Genomic DNA, 9,997 nt, shown 5'->3' with positions numbered 1-9,997 from the left:
TTAAAAATCGTGTCATCTACTAATGTTTTATTAATGTAAGATTGCAATCAAATGGAGTTTTACTCCCACTGATATGACAGCCAATGAAGACAATCTGGGTTGGATGGAAAAAGGACAAAAAAAAAAAAAAAACCTCACTAATGGAAAGAGGGGGTGCAGAGAGGGTGGGGGGGGGCCAGGGGGACTCCATTAGCTCTGGCCGAGACTGTGAGCTGTGAAGGGAGAAAACAAAACGCTGTGAAATAATGAGCACAGCGGTCAGCGCCCGGCAGCTGCTGCTGATGTCAGCGCGGGACACGGGATTAATGAGAGCTATCAAAATTATTGCTGAGATGATCGACACACTTGTTTGCCCGAAGGCGTTTTCAAAGACGCGCTCTCCTGCTGACCCTTTGGGAATGACCGGGCGGGCGGCGTTCACGGCGGTCAAAGCAACCGCAAGAGTTTTTAAAACATTAATTCAGTCATTATCTACACCCCTAAACCTGCACTCGGGGTTGCGGAGAGGCGAGAGACTATCCCAGCTGCCGCCGGCCTAGAGGTGGGATTCACCCTGGAATCCTTCGCCGGTGCCACTTTTACGGACATACAACTATTGCCCCCTCATTCACACCTCATACAGAGACATACAACATTCACTCCCCCACTCACTAGTTAGTTAGTTAGTCCTCTTGCAGGAAATGCGTAGAGCCAACCGTGGCTACCAGGTTTCTCCATTGGGGTCTGTCGTTGGCAAGTTGCCGTGCCTGTGCCAGGCTCACACCGCAGGCCCTGAGGTCTTGGGCCACAACATCAAGCCAGCGGGTGCGGGGGGCACCTCTGGGTCTTCTCCATCCGGCTAGCTGGGGATTAAAGGCCAAGATGGAGCTTGTGGGGTGTTCGGCAGGCAAGCGGATGATGTGGCCATACCAACGAACTCGCCGCATTGCTGCGAGGCGAGATGCTGGGGGCTGCTGGGTTCGATCCCTTCGGGTCTTGTTTGTGACATGCTGGGTCCAGCTGATGCCTTCTAATGTCCTCAGGGCCCTGGAGTCAAATCCATCAAGCCTGGCTGCCAGCGTGTTGTTCAGCGGCCATGTTTCGGAGCCATAGAGGAGGACAGAGATGACTGAGGCATTGTAGACCCGGAGCTTTGTCACCCGGGATATGTGCCGGTGTCGCCACAATGGTCTCCACCATTGTGGCTCCACCAGACCCCACTCACTGGTCTTGGCAATTTAGGGTTTCCATTGAACCTCCATACTCCACACAGAGAAGGGCATTGTTGGAATCGAATCACAGAGGTTCTTGCTGTGAAGCAGAAGAGCTAACCCCTGAGCCATTGTGCCGCCCGTTTTTACAGAAATACATCTGAAAATGTTCCCATAAATGATGCTTCCACTATCTGAGTGATTTTGCCAGATTACAAGTAGACACTGTTGGCTCATGTATGCTCAAATTCTGTACTCTGCAAGGGTACATCAACTACAACGTTGCCAAAAATCACTGTCCACATACTTCCCTTGTGTGCTTTACATTGCCATTGTTGTTAAGCAATACAACTATTGGAGTTCGCTCGCAATTTTCCCGACCCGTTTCAGACGATAATAAATATGGTGGAGCTGGGGAAAATGCGCACCGTCTCGTCTCATGATCCGCCACAAGGATTGAGCAGTGGTGGGTCAAACGCCAGGATGCAGATTTTCATGAAATCCCTCATGGGGAAAACTATCACCCTCGAGGTTGAGCCCTCAGATACCGTTGAAAATGTCAAGGCTAACTGAGGATATCCCTCGTAACCAGCAGAGGTTGATCTTCGCGGGAAAGCAGCTGGAGGATGGAAGCACCTTCTCTGACTACAACATCCAGAAGGACTCCACTCTGCACTTGGTGCTGAGGCTTCGCAGTTGTGCCAAGAAGAGGAAGAAGAAGTCCTACCCCACCCCCAAGAAGAGCAAGCGCAAAAGGAAGAAGGTCAAGCTCGCTGTGCTTAGATACAACAACGTGGACGAAAACAGCTACATCCACCGGCTGAGGTGCGAGTGTCCTGCTGACAAGTGTGGCGCCGGCGTCTTTATGGTGAGCCACTCCAACTGCCATTACTGCAGAAAGTGCTGCCTCACCTACTGCTTCAACAAGCCCGAGGACAAGTAGACGGATCGGAGAGCATCAATAAAGACTCGTTTAAGTCAGAAAGTCAGAAAAAAAAAAGAGACACACGAAGATGTGGTCTTCTTCTTCTTCTTCTTCTTCTTCTTCTTCTTCTTGCTCTTCTTCTTCTTCTTCTTCTTCTTCTTCTCTGTTCCATTTGCTGGCACATTTGAGCATACTGTGAAACACTGACCCCCAACACTTCCGGTTGTCCCGCTTTGTTGGTTGCATTCTCCTTTACATGTCCAAGCTCCCAAAGACAAATAGATGGAAGGAGTGGACGAACCGTCCGTACCCCTATTTAACATTGAGCATACATGTCTCCTTATACACTTGTCATTGGCACATGAAACCCAACGGGGCTTTGTCCCATGATCAGACCCGAAAAAGCACAAAGGCGTCACCTGCTCCTTTTTAATCCGAGCTCATCCTCGTCTCCACGCACACGAAAACCAGTCCGTAAGAAGTTCAGGATAAACACTCGGGACAGTGAGAGTAAAAATTCAATAGTTGGGGTGCGCTTGGACTTTGTGGATCAGCCATCCGTCCCCACTTAGTCATCTGGTTTCCTGTGGAGTCATAAGTCAGGTAACTGTAATCAGTTTGCACATCTGAGACCCACCTGAGCTAAGGTGGAGCTCTGGTAGCAACAGTCAAACTCAACTTCAATCCCGCTCGGATCCTAGGAGGCGATCCTTCACTTGGATTCACGGTTAGGCTGACAAACTACATCCGCGGTGAAGCGATGACATTCCCCAGACCGGCCCTGGATTAGACGCTTCTCATCGGCGCAACCCATTTCCATTTATACAGTTCAGGCGGCTTTCCCTCTGCAGATACGAAAACTTTACCGCCCGCGATGCGGAAAATTGCCTTTGCTTTGGCCGCTGTGCATGTCATTAAGCACGGGAGGACACGGACACACACCATCGCAAAGCTGCATCGTACGCACAACCCGACGGTCGACCGTACGTTACAAAAGCACAACATAGGAGGTCAAACTACATCTTTGCGCGACAAACGACAGGTATGCCGAAATTTAACTCATGTGATTGACAGCCCTTTGGGCGAAGAGCCGGTATTAAACAAGTTCTCGAGTCTGTGGCCACGTCCCTGTCTGTGAGGGAGGACATTTGAGAGGCGAAAGGGGGACTGCAGACCCTTAATACCAGCCAATCTCCAGGTATTTTTTAATATTCCACGAGAGCACCGGGGACATAGTCTTTACCTCATCCAATTGACTTTCAAATAAGTTCAGGTCGGTGGCAAAGGCTGGAGAAAGGCAGGACGGAGGGGCAGGTTTCCTCTCGGTCCTCCTGCCCTTCATCTTATTTAGACCTTTTCATGCCGGGCGAATCATTACCGGAATAAAAATGTGCCTCTGATTCATCCTTGCTGGTTATATTGTACTTCCCTTTCAGAGACGCCTGAATTCACGTCGCTCTTCATTGACTATTTCTTCCGTCCTGGAGATGAAGTTATTTTTTCCCCCATGATAGTTTTATTTGAACGAATTCGAACTTGTTTTTTTTTTTTTTTTTTAATTCCCCCCCTCACACAAGGATGACGAAATCCGTGTGTGTGTGTGTGTGAGGCTCCAGGGAGGCGAGATAAAGAAGATTTGAAGTACTTTGGGTCAACAGTCCAGAGGAAATGCATGCAAGCAAGTTGGAACAGGAAAGGGAGGATGAAGAAGACGGAGATGTTTTTAGAGACAGGATGCACGGCTGGAAGCAGCTGAGATGAAGATGGGGAGGTTTTTTTTTTTTGGGGGGGGGGGGTAGCAAAGAGGATGCGGACACACAGGAATGAGTCCAACAGAGGGACGGCAAGCGTTGGACGTTCTGGAGATAAAATCAGAGTGGGAAGGTTCGGAAGGAGAAAGACAGGAAGAAGGTTTCTCAACAGTGTCCTTCTTTGCAATCATCTTTCTGGACGTCCTGTAGTTGGAGTCAGACTTTTGCCCGAGACAGATTAACAGGCACGGCGTGTTTTTGAATATCCTCCGAGTTGGAAGAAATCTGCTTTCGCACGCGATTAGACTAAACGAGTGTAGTCTTTGAATCACTCTCTTTTTATAGGGGAGGCACAGCAAGCCCAGATGTCATACCAAGGTAACTGTTGTTTACCTGAATACACATATTGAAGTCTGTTCACTAAAAAAAACAAAATACCGTAATTTCCGTACGATAAGCCGCGACTTTTTTCACATAAACAACGATGCGGCTAATGTATGGACTTTTTTGGGTGGGGGACGCTGACGAGCTTCACGCCGCTAAAACGTTTATCCTCGTCACATCGGACCGATGAAATGATCGGGAAATTCTGAATCCGTTCAACTCCGACACCGAAGAAGACGACTTTGACGGTTGTAGTGCGCAGGAGAAAGACCGAGATAGCGATCGGCTAGCCGGTGCGGCTTATATTGAGGTGCACTTAATAGTCCGGAAATTACGGTAATAACAATACATTCCTTTAAAAAAAGGGGAATAAACAGCAGAAATGCAAGCAGATGACGGGCATAACCCACATACTCCTTTATTTGCTGTCAGAGCTTTGGGGACTTCTGGCGGGATTCATAATTTCACCACAAAATCAACCTCTCCACCGAAATCATTAAAATTATTATTGCTCATACGTAAACTTCCTGAGGTTAAAACGACAACGTGCGTTATTGGTCGATCACAGTCGACACATTTTCACATATTTGAGCTAGAATCATTGGACGATTATTCTGGATTTGATGTTTATGTTCTCGTCATTTGGACGAGCCTTTACTTTCAGCGTAAAACTTTCACTTTGCCACTTTTGCTATTCAAAGGCACAGCTAGGTTTGATCTACCAGTGAAGGCCTCTACGTGCTCCACGAGAACTTCGCAGGGTGTGCATGAACTCTTGCCTGATTGGTCAGAAAGTTGAAGTGGACGTGGTTAATGTGGAAGAGCAGCCACTGTTGCCAAGGTTGTCCAAAAATTATTTTTTCAACATAAATAACGTGTCTTTGAATGTCGAGCATGCAGTGACAGGCAGAACAATTAAATTCTTTACCGCTAAATCAGGGGTGTGCCAAATTCACAGCAGGCTGAAATTAAGCAGTGAAATAAAGTCAGGGGGCCAAACCAAATATTTATTAAAGCATTAACTGTAACTGATATGTAATGTTTATATATGGGAACAAACTTTAGTTTTGCTGAAACGCAGAATCTGGAACAACCAAAGCTTGATATTACAAACACATGAGAAATTAAATTTGACATAAAAGACACATCGCTGGTTTTCATTTCTTATTTAAATAAATAAATAAAGCATTTCTCCTCCCGTATCCTCTCAGCTTCAGGATATGGTCCGATATGTACCGTAATTTCGGGACGATAAGCCGCGACTTTTTTCACGTAAACAACGATGCGACTAATATATGGACTTTGGGGGGGGGGGGGAGGGGGGGAGCTAACGAGCTTCACGCCGCTAAAACGTTTATCCTCGTCACATCGGACCGATGAAATGACCGGGAAATTCTGAGTTTGTTCAACTCCGACACCGAAGAAGACGACTTTGATGGTTTTAGTGCGCAGGAGGAAGCCCGGGATAGCGATCGGCTAGTCGGTGCGGCTTATATTGAGGTGCGCTCAATAGTCCGGAAATTACGGTATATGGTTTTGAGAGGATTATTTGGCAGAGTGACTTCTGAATAACGACTGCTGGTACTTTGGATTTTCGGTTATTGAACTGCATTTTTGTAAGTCGCTTTGAATAAAAGCGTCAGCTAAATGACTGTAAAGTAAATATAATGTGATGCGTGACGCAGTGGCCGAGACCTACTGGGACTTCCCAGGAGTCCTGCACCTGAGCTTCTCACGAAGTACAAGAGGTCGCGGAGGGGGGCAAGAAAATCTAAAAGTTAATTAAAAATCTAAAACTAATTAACTGCATGTTGGATGCCGCTCAGGCAAACAATAAGAAAAGGTCAAGGAAACAGTCACTTGCACTGAGGATTGTGACGTCAACATCTGAGAGACCAAACAACCTCCGCACAGATGGACGGCCCAACACAGGAGTCACCATCACCTGAAGGACAAGGGTCGTTCTTTTGAGGACAGCAATGTACGGATTCTGGCCAGAGAAGACATACGGTTCGAAAGAGGTGTCAAAGAAGCCATCTTTGTCAAAACAGAAAAACCACCTCTGAGCAGAGGAGGGCACCTCAGATTTATCCTTTCCCAAATGTTCAACGCCGTTACTGGGATCAATTACAAATGGATTTACACAACAAGCCATCGTGACCTCGACCCGCCTGAAACCCTGGCGGTTTTATCTGGAAACTCCCCACGAGTCATGAGAACTGAAGAAGCCTCTCAGATGAGGGCCGAAACGTGATGAAATTCAAGTTCAATTGCCAAGACAAGAACCGGATTTAGGTTTACTCCCCGACTTTCGGGTTGACGACTCCCATCGGGACATTTTGTGCTCAAAGTAAAAGTCTGAAATATTAACAATCGCCCGACAGGTGGCCTTTATGACTTCAAATTTGGGCGTTTATTCCTCGTCGATGGTCGTTTCTCCGATCGGCGAGATTTCTTAATTTACAAGAAGGTGTTTTAGGGCGTAACCGGTGACCTTCGGGAGCAGTGTGATTAAAAATGAGGACATCAGGTGTGCCGGGCAGCTCACCTCCCATCACTCACCCGCTTCGCCTTTATATAGAAACACCGAAAGCGGCGATCCGTGACAGAAAACAGCGACTGCCGCCAAGAGCCCGCCGTCGTCCTTCTACTTTGTCCACCATGTGTAAAGAGTCATTTACTATCCCTCTCAATCCTAGCGAGCTAACGTGGAAGCAGCGGGGTAATGAATTATACAACAACAACTTCTGTGTAATTGCCTCCCCGTCTGACTGCGCCCTTGGCGATCGGAGGGTAAGAAAAGAGGAGGCGGGAAAAGAGGAATTGGGAGCTTTGAAGGGATAAAGGTAAATGCAGGAGACAGGGTCCGATAAAGCGTACGTCAAATAACGTCGCAGGGCCGAGAAAACCGAAGTGATTATCGTGGCTTTAAAAGCATCGATGTCCATCCCTGGAGCAATGATCACAAGAAGCTGAGCTTGTTTTTGTCCCTGTTCGGGAGACGGGTATTCGACCCCTTAGGAGACTCCTGGAGCTCGGTTAAGTGGACTTCCCTCTCAGACTCGCGGCCGCTTATGTTTTTTTTTTGTCGTTCCTCGCCCTCTGCACCTTTATTTACAGTGATCTTTCTTTGTTAACCAGGTCGCAGATTCACCTTGCAAGTCCGGTCATGGCGAGGAGAGAGAAAAACATTTATCTGGCCTGAAAAAGGCAAACTGATGACGCCCTTGATGGATCTCCGCTTTGAATTTTGCTTGCGTTTATTCTTTAAGTGAAGTGAATGATTTTTTTTTTTTCCACTTGTGACTGGAAATTCATTCATTCATTATCTCTGCTGCTTATACGGCAAACAGACATACAACGATTCACTCATTCATCCACACGTCATATGGACAAAATGAAAAAAAAAAAATAAATGGTTATATTTGTTCAGTGATTTGTACTATAAAATTATTTTCCACGTAGCTTCACCATTATTTTTTTTTTTTTTCAAAATTGCTAAAAAAAAAAAAAATCACATTTACCGTTCAAATATGAAGAAGAGACATGCAGTGACGCAGCAACCAGCTGAGCCCACTATGGATTGCACAACGATTCTGCTAACTGTGCTAGCGTGCTATGCACTGAGACCGTATTGCTGTCTCTGTGGATGTTACTATTAAAAAAACACTTTTAATATATGAACTAAATTTCCATAGTTTAGCTGATGTGTCTAATGTTTTTAGTCAACAACTGTAACGTGTTTCTCGTGTTTCTTGTAATTATTAAACGACTGCGACGAGACAGTAAATGAGGCACGCAGGGACGGTGCCTCATGGTAGGGGGCACCGCTGATCCCAGGGAACCTTCTTACTATTTGGCTACAGAATAATAGAATTAGCAATAGCAAGCTGCAGTAAAGTTAGCAAGTCAAGTGCAGTTAGCAATAGCAAGCTACAGTTAACAGTTAGCAAGTCAAGTGCAGCCATCCAGCTATTTTTTGCCGATCTCATCGGGCTGTATAGCTCACAAACGGTGAGGGATGAATGTAAATCTCCTGGGCAACTTCTCAACTTTTTGGCCCAGAAGGATCTCATTCAAACTGTTCCTGAGGCGACAAAGTTGCTCCGGGCGGTGGTCACCATTCCGGCTACGACAGCATCGGCAGAGCGCTCATTCTCGCGACCGAAAAGACTCAAAACATACAATCGGAACAGGACCCATCAAGGACGACTGTCTTCACCGGCAGTGATTTCCATTGAGACAGAGAGAGTTTTCAAACTGAAGAAAGAAACGGAAGACTTCTACAATCAAGTTATCGATGCTTCAGAAGGAGCGGCGCATGGACTTCATTTACAAATGAAGGTAAGAGATAATAACGTTTTTTTACTTGTGCTTTTTTCTATGCTACAGTTTGTATATGTAAAGAATGCTGATATGATATTTTAAACAAAACACGTCAACTGCTGCCAATGAAATGGTGAATAATTTACTCTGTGACTGTGATGACGCCAGTGCGTCCACCCGACAGGACCGCCACCCGGTGCAGCTTGCCGACGACGCCGTCATCCTGACCCTATTAGTCCCTCCAGGACTTTGCGTTCTGGTGTAAAGCCTCTTGCCTGAAGCTGAATGGGAGCAAGAATAAGGACATGGTCATCACGTTCTCCAAGCAGGCAGAGGCAATCACCTCCGCCAAACAGAGGGAGCCGGTAGAAGATGTGAGGGAGTACAGATACCTGGTCCAAAAACCTCCTGAGATCATCGGGATCTGAGGTCATTTGCAGTTAGAAGCACGATCGCAACCACGTTCTATTACGCCTTCTTTGAAAACGTAATGACCTTCCCTTCACCTGCTGGTTCAATTCCATCACCCGCCACGACAGGAATCGCCTGGAGCGCCCCGTCTTGGTCTGCAACAAAATAATTGGCCACCCCCTCAGACCTGTCTCCCACCTCCATGACAGCCGAATTTTAAAAACAGTCAAATAGATCCTGGCGTGTCTCACACTCGGCCTTCCAGTGCCCCCCGCCCCCCCGCCCCACCCCCCCGCTGGTTGCAGACGTCGCTACCCCGCCTGGAAAACCCAGAGGAGAAAAGCAACCTTCATCCTCAGAGACATCCAATTCCTCAATTCCAAGCAATGCTGTAAACCCTCATTGCCAAACCTGCCCCCCCACCCAGTGTAATGCCACTCATGATATATTTATAAAATAAATGCAGAGCAAGCTTATTTGCAATTTGCACAAATCTGCACAATAATCTATTGATACATATATACAGTATTTATATATATGTTTATATTTATAGATTTATTTTATCTTTTTTTTTTTTCAATTAATTTATTCATATTTATTTTATTCTATTTTATTGTTCATTATTTTTTTCAATGTATTTATTCATTTATTTTTTTCATTTTATTCTTCGATGTTCACAATTTGATTCTGCTTCCCCATGTGTCCCCCCCCTAAATTGCCCCTCTGAGAAAAATAACGTTTTTTTTTTTTTCTGATTCTGAATGAAATGCTCCTCAGACCAAGGAGGAAAAAGAACAAGCGTATTGCACGACAAAGGATGACGGGGAGAATTGAAAAGTGAAGGCACTCGGAGTTTTAATGGCAGAAATTGGAAAATATTACTTATGGTCAGGGTGAGATCGTGGGGGTCGGGGTGGGAGGTTTAATAGGTTCAGTAAAAGCCTCGGATCCCGGAGAGAGCAGGCACAAATGTCTGCCACTGACCACCACAGTACACTTCACATGCACGT

At 46.2% G+C, this 9,997-nt stretch overlaps 1 pseudogene; it reads left to right on the top strand.

Moving 5' to 3' along the window:
* Nucleotides 1-1,661: 1,661 nt before the first annotated feature.
* Nucleotides 1,662-2,133, top strand: LOC147213382 (ubiquitin-ribosomal protein eS31 fusion protein pseudogene; annotated as a pseudogene).
* The last annotated feature ends 7,864 nt before the right edge of the window (nt 2,134-9,997 follow it).

The sequence above is a fragment of the Fistularia commersonii genome, chromosome 36 (genome assembly GCF_037954325.1).
Source record: "Fistularia commersonii isolate RoL2024-O1a breed Wild chromosome 36, RoL_Fcom_v1.0, whole genome shotgun sequence".
NCBI lineage: Eukaryota > Metazoa > Chordata > Actinopteri > Syngnathiformes > Fistulariidae > Fistularia > Fistularia commersonii.
This window is presented reverse-complemented; position numbering and strand designations above follow the sequence as displayed.